Source organism: Cryptomeria japonica, chromosome 6 (assembly GCF_030272615.1).
Source record: "Cryptomeria japonica chromosome 6, Sugi_1.0, whole genome shotgun sequence".
Lineage (NCBI taxonomy): Eukaryota > Viridiplantae > Streptophyta > Pinopsida > Cupressales > Cupressaceae > Cryptomeria > Cryptomeria japonica.
Window position 1 is genome coordinate 18,230,161 of NC_081410.1, and position 12,328 is coordinate 18,242,488.

Below are 12,328 nucleotides of genomic sequence, written 5' to 3' on the forward strand. Positions count from 1 at the left end.
TGGAAATTGTTCATTGTTCGAATTGCTAGATTCAATGGGGTCTTGCAATATGTATCCAATGAATCTCGACATATTATAGATATCAATATTGCGGCTCTTTTACATTCATGTTATATTCGGCTTTATTCATCTTCACATGTCCTGTGATACATGGCATTTAGTAGAGCAACAAGGTAAGTCTTTTCTATGAAGATTGTGGAGATGCATGGCATTGAGTAGAGCAACAAGGTAAGTTTGTTCTATGAAGATTGCGGATAAAGTCATAGATGAGACGATTGCTCTTAGCAACAAAGGAACTACAAATTTTAAAGAGAATGACAACTGTACCAAGCAATCCTAGAGGTTAATACATTTGCCGCTAATTGGTTTGTGTTGTGTCAAAATGTGCATCTCAATCCTTGTTGAAATTTTACACGTCAATTTTAATAAACATTATTTGTTTGGTATTGAGAAAAAAGATTCCTCTGCACCACATTTGTTGAGATCTTCATGTGGCCATTTCTCACCTTATGGTTGGCAAGTAGAACAACTTTGCAAGCTCTTCACATATTATTTTGGATGTCATAACCCTCTTTTTGGACCTTGATATGACTTGCTGATATTATTATTATTATTATTATTACTACTACTACAATATTAATTTTATGAGTAATGTTAGAAAGAAAAGATAAATTGAAATGAGGTTGAAGTTTTTAAATAAAAAAGGAATTTAAGTGGTGACACACACATGAAGTCATAATTTATTTGAAAATTGCTTATTTTTTCAATATCCTAATTGAGCCCATGGTGTAGGAGAAATAAGAAGATTCTAGAAAAGAAATTTTAAATTCAAAATATTAAAGAATAAATATTATATTTAGCAAACATATGACATGGGAGTTACAAAATTATTCTATGACAAGAATAATTCTATTCATGGCATTTTTATGACAAAGGAGTTACAAAATGCTTTTTAAAAAAATTGGAGGATAATTCGAATTTGAATTTTGAATGCATAGTCAGATGTAACCCCCACTATGACAACAATCATTTTTGCATGAAATTAATTTAGAAATTGTTTATTTTCTTAATATACTATATAGCACATGTTGTAGGAGGAAATGAGAAGGTTCTAGAAGAGAATTTCAACTTCAATTTTTGCATGTAACCCCCACTATGACAATTAATCATTTTGCATGAAATTATTTTGGGAAAAAAATATGAAAAATTAATTAATTTATTTTGTAGTGATAAAATGACTCTCTTTTCTATTTAATGAGTTCTAGATTTTCAAAAGGGGGAGTTCATTGTTTTTGAAAAGGAGTTTATTGTTTGATAGAAAGGTAGTTCTTGAATTATGGCAAATCATGCTAGTTGTAGAAGGATTTTGGTAGACATATTGTATTGTAGGAGAGAGGAATTTTTTTTCAAGAGATTTGGAGGAGATCTATACTAGATTTGGAGGAAAATGATTAAAGGAAGATAGCTAAGCAACAAAGACTTGATTCAACAACAACAAATTTAATCTTCTAGCAGATCAGGTTTCTCCTATCTTATCACATGATTTCCTTTCAAAAATAGGGTGGGGATTCATATTTGTATGTGAATTTTTTTTGATATTTTATTTAAATCTGAAAAAAGGGTCGGATTAACAAGTAGAAATCACATTTTTTTTTTCAAAGAAATCTTTTCTTGTAGTTTCCAAATTTTTGATAGATTAAAGCAATATGCATGTATTAAAATTATATTTTACAAAGAAACCTCCTCTTGTAGTTTTCAGATTTTTGATAGATTAAATCAATATGCATGTACGAAATCAAAGTTAGTAGATTTATTTTCAAAATAATACAATGAAAATATTATTTAACCAATCCTCTTCATATTTCAAAAATTAGATTTATAAAATGAAGTATATATTAAGATAAAATAAATAATGTAAACAAATATTTCTTTTGTCAAAGTAATTTAAAAATCATAATAGGAAAAGAATATATATATATATATACACACACACACAGTTTATTAGGTGGTTAATTAAAATTTTTATCAAGTGGTTAATTAACCTACAGATTTGCTACAAACCATATTTTCCATTGATCTCTGCCCATTGATGTGGGGCTGCGCAAAGACTACTTAAATTTATACCAGAAGGTATTTGGCCAATACTGAACGTTGTCCCCAAGCAATGGACGTGTTCCAGTCCTATTATTATTTTTAACCCAATACTGTTCAACAGCCATAGGTACCTGAGCTATTGGTGAGAATAGAGAATACGCCAGCCCTGCTTTAAATAAATAATATTTCATTAATATTCCTCAAAGCCTGATCAACGTGAAGTTCCTTAGTGTATTTTTTATTTATTTATTTATTTTTTTCCAAATTCGTTGCCTTCACATGATGTTATTACTTTTATTTGGCATCTCCTTCTGCATAGTATTGTGACTGCAAAATCTTTTATTTGGCATCTCCTTCTGCATAGTATCTGTGACTGCAAAATGTACAATAGATTCTTTAATTGGTAAATACAGTTATCTTTCATATTAAGAATCCTTTATATATATATATATATATATATATATATATATATATATATTAAAGTGTATCTTTTGGCCATTTAGTTTAAAAAAAAAGGATTTATGCTATTTTATAAGGTAAATAATCAATAATAATAGAATTATTTCTATGTTAAATTTGTAATTATGGTTTCACAAAATAGAATGTAAATATAATTTATATTATTTTATAAAACGATTGGTGAATGATAATAGAGTTATTTTAAAATGTGATTTGACTTCACAAAATTGGAAATGAGATTGATTTTTGTTTTTGTTTTTCCTATAAAATAGTTAATAGGTTATGACATAATCATTTCTATTTTTCAATTGATTTTGTTATGAAAATCTTCTTGTTTTATTCATTATACCATAAAAGAGTTAAAGAATAATAATAATACAAATATATATATTAAAAAAAAAAGTGGTTGTGTTTTATGAAGTGGATTCATATTAACTTGTTATCCTTCTAAATTTTATTAAACATAAAAAAATTGAATACCAATAGCTTATTAGCCTAATATTTAAATTTACTTGTTCTAAAATTAATTTATATTTAAGTTCACCCAATATTGAAATTTGTTTATTTGTATTATTAAAATCAATTTGAACATTGGGTAATTTTCTCTTAAGAAAAAACAAACAAACTTATTATTGGAATTAATTTATAACTTGGGGGATTATAAATGTTTTTTTTAATAGTTGAAACTTATATTATTAGAATGCATTTATTAATTAAAAGGGGTTTTGCTTTAAAATGTTTTTATTAGTGGATAAGAAAATTGATTATTAATTATATTAAGTGGTAATTAATCTTTTAAGAGAAGTTTAATGAACTCAACTCATGCCAAAGGGTCACCGATTAGGGTTCTATTGATGAGAATTTAAGTTGCAAATTTCAACCTTCCCTTCATGATGGAAAAGAAAACCCCTCTGGGGTTTTGAAAGGATAAATATTGTATAAGGCAAAGAGTTAAGTAACACATTTGACATTTCATTAGATAATCAAACATTAAGAAACCTACTATCTAAAATTAATCTTTCTTAGGATGTAGATATAATAGTTAAATCTTCTTATTAAATAGATTAGTTTGTCTTAGGAAAACAAAAGATAGGAAAATGATACTTCATCGATGATACACTTATTCTATAGTACCAGTTCTTTTTCATCAAGTATCACTATTTAGTCTTAATTAATAAGAAATGGAAATACCCTTTTGTATATCTCAAAAATTAGTGCAGGTGTTAAGGGTTAAAAGAATTTACCTCCCAAGTAAATTTGTGTTTAGTTACACACTGTTTGTATTTCAAGAAATATAAAGTAATGTTTAGCTAAATTTTCCTCAATTCAAGAAGTTGGATATATTTGTTTTTACAAGGTTAACACTCACGACATAGAGTATACAAGACATTTGAGAATAGTAAATCTATGAATAGTTAAAGATATATAAGAATAGTAAAGGCGAAGTTACATTTATGTCGTAAAGTATTTAGTATAGATGAATTTAATTAACATTTAAATTTGGAGATAAGTCGCAAGATATAATCTATTTTGTAAGAACATTAGTATTAATTAGTGTTAATAATCTCCTTAGTCTTGTTGAATCAAGGGAATTTGTACATCAGAGTCATCTAAATAGTTAAGATTTAATGGGTTATTAACATTTTAATTTTATTATAAATTATTAATTTCTCTTGCAATCATCGTCAAATTTAAGTTAAATATTGATCAAAATTGTCTAATTCCTGGGCTCCCTTAATCAAATGTTTATTCAAATAAACAAATCAATATTTGATTTTAATTTGTCCTCATTTTAGAAATTGAACATTTGTTAGTCTTTCATGTAAGTTACATTTTTGCAAGTTAGACAAGTTACACATTTATTGTATTATGCAAGTTACTTATTTATTATTATCATGCAAGTTATTTTCAAGAAGTTAGATATAATGGTCCTCACAATTTGAATATTAATCTTCTAGTAGGAAATGGGTTGGCATTTTCAAGAGGTTCCTCATTTCATAGAATTTGTTTGTTTTCAAGTCTTTGCAATAATGATCTCAATTTTAGGTTGCACTAGGATAATGTTTATTTAAGTTTTCAGTAGTACAATAGTTTCATTTCATAGTGTTGCTTAAGCTTAACAAGTATTTAGATAGATAATTAAACAAGAGGTGATGGAAACAAAAACCTAGCAGCGTTCGATATCTATGGTGCCTCTGGGTCATGCTTACGGGTAATGCTGTCGTATTGAACTACTGCACTTAACGCCTAATAAAGCTGCAACAACGACGTCTGTGGCATCGTCCCTATAATTCGTCGGGGAGTAATAAGGGTCATATGGAAGTTAAAATCCAAGGGGTGGGTAATCCCCCTTGGATCGATAATCTAAAAAGATTAATTTTTAAATGAATTTACAACTGATCAATTGAACTTTAGATAACCCCATTAGGGTTTGGATGTGTGTGAAGATCTTGAAAATTTATTTTATCTTGATGATTTCAACAGATGATAATGGATTAAGGGTGACTCATTTAATAGGAAATAGGACTTAGTTGTTTTAGGCCACAAGAAAAAAAGGCCATCTTGAGTCTTTTTTTCTATAGAGCTACCATCGTGAGTAGCAACCGCAGAGAAACTGTCTGGGACATTGACCCTAGAAAGGGTTGCATACCCACCAAACAGTTTACATTAAACCATAGTTAGAAACCAAAACTACATACTTTACGCCTTGATCCCGTGCCGAAATGGGTATGTAGGCAGTCTAGGGACAGAGTTGTCCCTTGTACTCAGGCGTTCGGGGATGGAGATTAGGATTTGGTTTTGGGTGAGTAGTTGGTTCTTGAAGCTCCTTCATTTTTTAATCAAATGGTGCAAATACTAATTGAAAGGTTAAAATTAATTCAATGCATACTCAGAAGGAATCCCGTATGGATTCGCTTGAACTCAAGCTTGTTTATGTAATTATTTTAATACTCCTAAGGACGGCGACCTCGGTGCACTCCTAGTAGGGGAGTGTAGTCTTTAGAGAGTGGCTCAGGACCCGGATGGTCCTGATGAGTCTAAAGTCTCTGGCCAGAGCATATCTTATTCTTATGAATAGATGCCTACCTCGTTTGGGTAGATGCCTATCCCGGATTGGATAGATGAAACCTCCCGTCCCGTATGGTTAGATGCCTAACCCGTATGGTTAGATGCCCAGTCCCGTATGGATAGATTCCTAACCCGTATGGTTAGATGCTCATCCCGATTGGATGGATGCCTATCTCGTTTGGATAGATGTAGCTGAGTATGTGATTGAATCAAAAATAAATAAGAATAAGTAAGAATAAGAAATCAATATTTTTATATAAAAAATAAAATAAAAAAAATCAGTTGAGTTTTTGGATTAAGTGAAGTGGATTATTACATTGGATTCCATACTTTATTGAGTGATGTGTAGAGGAGCTTTCAACTTGTATCTTTACTGAATAACGGGTCAAGTATGTTCATGCTAGAGTTGTTGGATGGATTTTCTCTCATAAAGGAGAGTCTCATCTAGCCACACATCTTATCAATGCGTTGGTGGATCTTTTCAATACGAGGATTTTTAGAATTTTAGAATTTGATGACATCTATTGAAAACAAAAGATGTAATGTATCCCATATCTGATTTAAAAAACCACTAACCACACATTGCACTACTTTGAAATAATGCCAACGAGGCGTGGTGATTATAAATAAACATATGCATCTCCCTTGCACCCACTACAATCTTTTTGATGTACTAATTTTTTTTAATGTCTATGAGTGCATTGTTCTTGGCATTTGTAGGTGGAACAACAAGTCTTACCATTGCACTCTCTATATATATTGCATTAGATAACCACTTGCACTACATTTTGAGGACCAACTTCTCTAATGCCATTTTTAAGGATTTGAAATTGAAACATGTCATCCTTACATTTTTCTTGATTAGAAATTGCCCTAAATATGTTATAGTTTTTTTACTTTGAACTATAGTTTTTATGAGTGGACAATGCCTAACATCCAGACACCCATACTTTATTCCAAGTGATATACATTTGTTCTTCATCTCCATCAATTATTTAATATCGAAATATTTTTTCTCACCAAAATTGTGGTCCTCAATTTGGTTTGCTAAGAGGCACACAAAAAACATTAGCTTTGCCTATGCTGGACATAGATTCCTTGTTATAGGGAGATTAGGTACCTTGGACAACAAGAATTTGGTAGTGGCCTCATTGACTTTATATATACCTTGAATATTTAACATATCTATAATTGGGTTTGTTTATGTTGAATTTGTAGTCTTCAATTCTCTTTTGGTTTTACCAATTTATTTGAAATGTCAAGACTCCAAAATGTTTCATCTCCTTGTATAGAAGCTTGGAGGAATATATGTTACAATGATGCCATCTTGGTATAATGAAATCATTTTAATGCTTTTTTGAAGTGACAACTTGACATTAAAGCCATCATTTTTACTAGGTGTATGTAAGAAGCGTACATTAACCCTTATAATGCTTTTGTTCTTGTTGTAGTGTCAAAAATTGCATACCCCCTTGCAATTCCACCTACACTTTTCTAGCCACTTTAGTGTCCATTCCCCTAGCATTTGAGTAGGCTCATTTAAGCCCTTGCATCAACCTTTTTCTTCTCCAGATGCTCAGGACACCCTTTCGAGCAACTACCATTCAACTTCAATTTTGCATAAATTGCGTGTTTCTCTTGCCACTTGTTTTTGAGTGTGTTTCATTTGGACATAGCTTGTCGTGTGGACGTCCATGCGCCGTGCATTCGTCTCGCGACATCTTAATGTTCAAATGTCATTTTTGAGTGTTTTGACACTTATCAACTATTGAGTTTGATAGAAATAGCTTAGAATCTTCCAAAATGGCTCGCCAACCCTCTTTTCTCTCCTATCCTCTCATTTTAAACCTATCTTTTATCTCCATTCAATCTCTCTAGTTCCTTTAGGTAATCTCTCTAGCTCTCTCTCTTGTTCTCTTAGTTCTCACAACTTTCTCGTGCTCTCTTGAACTTGCTACAACACTCTCAAGCTCTCACAATAATCTTTTGTAACTCTTTTGGCTTTCTCAAGCCTTGTTGGTAATATCTTTGAGCATCTTGGGGATTCACTACATCACTTATCTGTCAAATCATTTATCTTTTCTATTTACATTTTTATCTATCTATCTATCTATCTATCTATCTATTTATCTATCTATCTGCCGTGGAGGTGGAAACACGAGACAAGTCTCCAAAAAACCCCAAACATTTTTCTTCTTTTGTATGTGTGAAGGTTTATTGAATGCATTCAATCGCACAAGGGTTTTCTTATGCTTTATTTATTTCATTTTATTCATTTCTATTTATATTTATTATCTGCTATTTGTTGTCACATTTTTCACTTTTGGGTTTTTCAGGTTATTCAAAACACAAAGTTGGGTTTTTGTGTTTCTAATTCTTATTTGTTCGCGGTCCGTATGAGACTACAGTGCACTGCGCGTATCTGTTCGTAGTCCATATGAGACTACAACGCGCCACATAGACGTCTGCGCACCATGCTGACGTCCTTGATCAAGATGCTCAAATTTGGACCAAAGACTTTCTATTGTCTATTCTTTCCATTTTTGTAATTAGATATCTTCACCAGTTTTACTAGTTGGAGATATTTGAATGTATGTTGTGAAATTGACTCTTAAGGGAACATAGTTCTTCCATTTGTAGGGTCACGTTTGCACCATTACACGTGTCATATAAGTTAATGTTCCATTTTTAAGAGCGAAACCTATGTAAATCAGTTGCCTTGTTAGCATCGAGCCACACTACAAAATAGTTGAGCTTGTTTTACTTGTTATATAGACCCTTAACATATGTTGCCAACATCTCGAAAGGTTTTAGTTTGGCCTCACCTTCCCTCCCTACACCTCCACTTTTATCACCCAAATCATCTTTTTCATCATCACAAAGTGACTCATCTTTACTCTAAAAGGAAATATAAACAATATATATTGGAAGTACAAAATTTTCAATACAATGAGCTACATTTCAATTGCAAAAGAAAAATATTTTAATTTTTTTAGCGCATTGGAACCAAAAAAACATAGCTACTTGTTTATACATTGTAAGTACAAAAATTAATAAAAACAACAATATTCTCAAATGTTAAATTATTAAAAAAATATAATGAAAACATATAAGTATAAAAAGCTATAATAATTTTAATATGTCAAAGTGTACAAGAAATAACTTATTCAATCATTAAAGATAAAATATAAATTAAACATATATTTTTTCAACTTATTGTTTATATTTATTGTACCACTTAAACAAATTCTAAAAAAAAAAAAGAACTTTTTATATAAGACATAACAAGGAATGTAATGAGCTTCTTGTTTCAAACAAATAAATACATTGAATACATTAATAAAAGAAAATGGTTATCTAACTAAAACTAATTGCTATAATTAAACATTTTAAATTTGCAATTAAGCAAATATATACTTCACATTATTAAATTTTATAAAACAATCATAACCCATGTTTGAAGATAATACAATAAAATATAACTCAACTTTAGGATTGTTCCATACAATTGAATTTCAACCACATAAGAAATTAATTTTCAAACTATACAAAATAGTGTGAGCCCCTATCTTGTTCATCTTTGTCAACTGCATGCAATATGATTTTTGTACTAGTTGTAAGGAGAATCACCATTATTCGAATGTTTTACATCTAACTATAGACTTGATAGTCTCCAACTCACCTTCCTATTGGAAATGGTTCAATCCTTTATCAAGGGAGTCAGATAGTAAAATTTGTAAAATTATCATAAGCAAAACGAGAATTAAGTTTATAATAAGTACAATTACTATCACATATAATCAACCATGTAGATCTAAGATATCTTCTTGCCACTCATGACTTTTAATCACCATGCAATCATTAGAGTATAATGAATTGACAATGCATGTAACTATAATATTACTTTGGTCTAAGCATAATCAAAATATATACCATTTGTTCACAACACTACTATCTCTTTCTTGACTCAATAAGATGATCATAAAATAAAATTAAAAAGATAAGGTACAAATTGAAACACAACTTTCTAGAATATTGTCGCATTTCCAAACTACTAGCATGCTACACCCTTGAGTGAGAATCACAATAGTACATAATTTGAATATAGTCTACTTGTAGCTTTAGATGTAAAATTCATATAATGTGTCCATATGAGGATTGTACACTTAGGTATAAGGGTGTTACAATCTTATTTTCAAGAGGAATTATGTATATATCTAATGCTGTTTTGAAGAGTTAAACAACCATATAAAAATGTATTTCATACCTAGTGTCAAGTATAATCAAGACATAAAGTTATTACAATGCTATTTGAAACTAATTCTAGAAACATACATACTACATGGTTGAATATAATGCTATTCATGTACAACTTTTAGGTATCCTACAATAAACAATCCAATAACATTTACATAACTTACCATTTAATGGAAGATTTTAATAGATTCATATTTCTTTATTGAGTTTATATAGTTAACATAATATTTTTGATTTAAATGCATATAATAGTCGATACACAACCATATATGTGTATGGATAAATACTTACAAATAGTTATACATAAGTATAAAGGAAGATATATGAAAGAGTATAAGCTTTTATAATTAAATAAACATATATCTCCTTATTACACAACATTTAATATTCATGCTCTCCTTTGGAATTTTCGAAATGGATGCTCCCACTTCTACTCTCTCCAATGGTCGGGTTTCCGCTGCTCCTAGCGACCAGCCTTGGCTCCCGTCGGTGCCTCCTGCCTCCCCTCCTATTGATGCTCTTGCGGCTCTTTCAACTCCTCCCCCTGCTCTGTTTGCCTCTGCGCTTGGGCGGTCTTTGCTTGGTGGGGCTCTGGTTGGGTCCTTGGACTTGTCGAGCCTTCCTCCTGTCAGTGCCTTCGACCATCACGGCTCTTCTCTCCCTCCTCGTGTGCAACGTTTGGTTGCTGATAGAGGCTCTCTTTCGTCTTCACCCACACCCTTTGCGCAAGGGTTTCGTGCTAGGTCCCCCACGACTGGTGTCTTTGACCCAGTTTTGGATTTGGATGCCCTTGTTGTTGCGGCTGGTGATGCTTGGGGTGAAGACGATCTGCCCAGGCCCTTTACTGGTAAGCGTAGCTTTGCCCGTGTGGCTAAATATGCTGCCCAGCCATCTAAGGGGGTTCGTCCTCTTCTGTTGTGGTCTGTGGCCGCGAAGTTATGGAGAATGTTGACTTCTATCAACACAACACTCTGGTCTGCAGATTTACTGGGTTTTGGCCTTCCCTCCCAAACCTTCATCGCTGGGTGAGTGATTCTTGGAAGCCCCTTGTTTCTTATGGCATTGATCTTTTCCCTTGTGCTAAGGGGTTTTTTGTTGCCTCCTTTACCTCTACTCATGATCGTGATTTGATTTTGGGTAAGCTATAGATTTGGGGGGATCACTCCCTCTCTATTAAGCCCTGGACTCCTTCCTTCAACCCGCTTATGGAATCTCTCTCTGTTCGTCCGGTTTGGGTCCACCTCCCCAATCCCCCCCTCCATTTCTGCGAACCTTCTTGTTTTGAGGCCATTGGTAACTCCATTGGCAACTTCTTGAAGGTTGATAATGCCGCGTTCTCCTTGGGTCATTCTACCTTTGCTCACCTATTAATTGATGTTGAAATATCTCTGACCCTCCATAGGGATGTGGTTCTTATGGTTGGGGATAGGCCTTGGACTCAACTGCTGGATTATGAGGGCATCCCTTTTTGCTATCGAAGGTGCTTCTCAACGGGTCACGTTGCTTCTGACCATTCTCTCTCTTGTCACAAAGGTACTGCTACTTGGTGGAAGGATGCTACAGAAGACCACTTGACGATTAATGCTTCAGATTCTATTTTGGTTGATTCATCTCAAGATGAGGTGCCCCTTACTGCTGACGAAGCCCTGGTTGATGTTATTGTTGTTGTGGACCCTTCCGCCCCCTTGATTCCTACACCCGTTGCTCCTACTCCTCACCTTCACTCTGCTCTTGGTGATTCTTCTCTTGCTGCTGCTCCGCTGCAACAACAGTCTGGCAATGACTCTGTAGGGTCTTCCCCGCTTGATTCTTCTTTGAAAGTTCCTAATGATAGTGTTGTCTAGACGGTTGTTTTTCATAAGCAAAAAGGAAAATCTAACCCCCTTTCCCAAGCCCCCCCTTGTCAAGTTTTGGGTTTTTCTCCCCCCTCTTGATTTGGGTTGGGTTGTTGATGGTTTGACAGGTTGGTTTGGCTTGTCCGACTTTGTTTCTTTTGGGGTTTGCACCCCTGCTTGGTCTATTTAATTTTGATAGCCTTTGACTTTGTAAAGGGTCAGTGCCCTAGTTAACACTGCTTTTTTAATACAAAAACATTTATTTATTTATAGATTTATATAGACAATTATATAACTAGGTCAAAAGTAAAACCAACACATCTCTTTTACATTCACACAACCCACACAAACATTTTAGCAAATACTTAAATTGTAAATCTCGTTTACATCCACACAATTTATATAAACATTCAAAAAACACTTGACTCATTACCCAAATATTTATTTAAACCAATACATAAAAATGATTATGTAAATATAATAATAAATCATTGTTTTAAAGAAATCATATTCACTTCATTATTTTGAACGTTAGACATTTAAAAATTCATTCTTATTTCCATTTAAAGGTAATGTTATACCTAAAACTATTTACTTGGATATTTTTCCTTTTC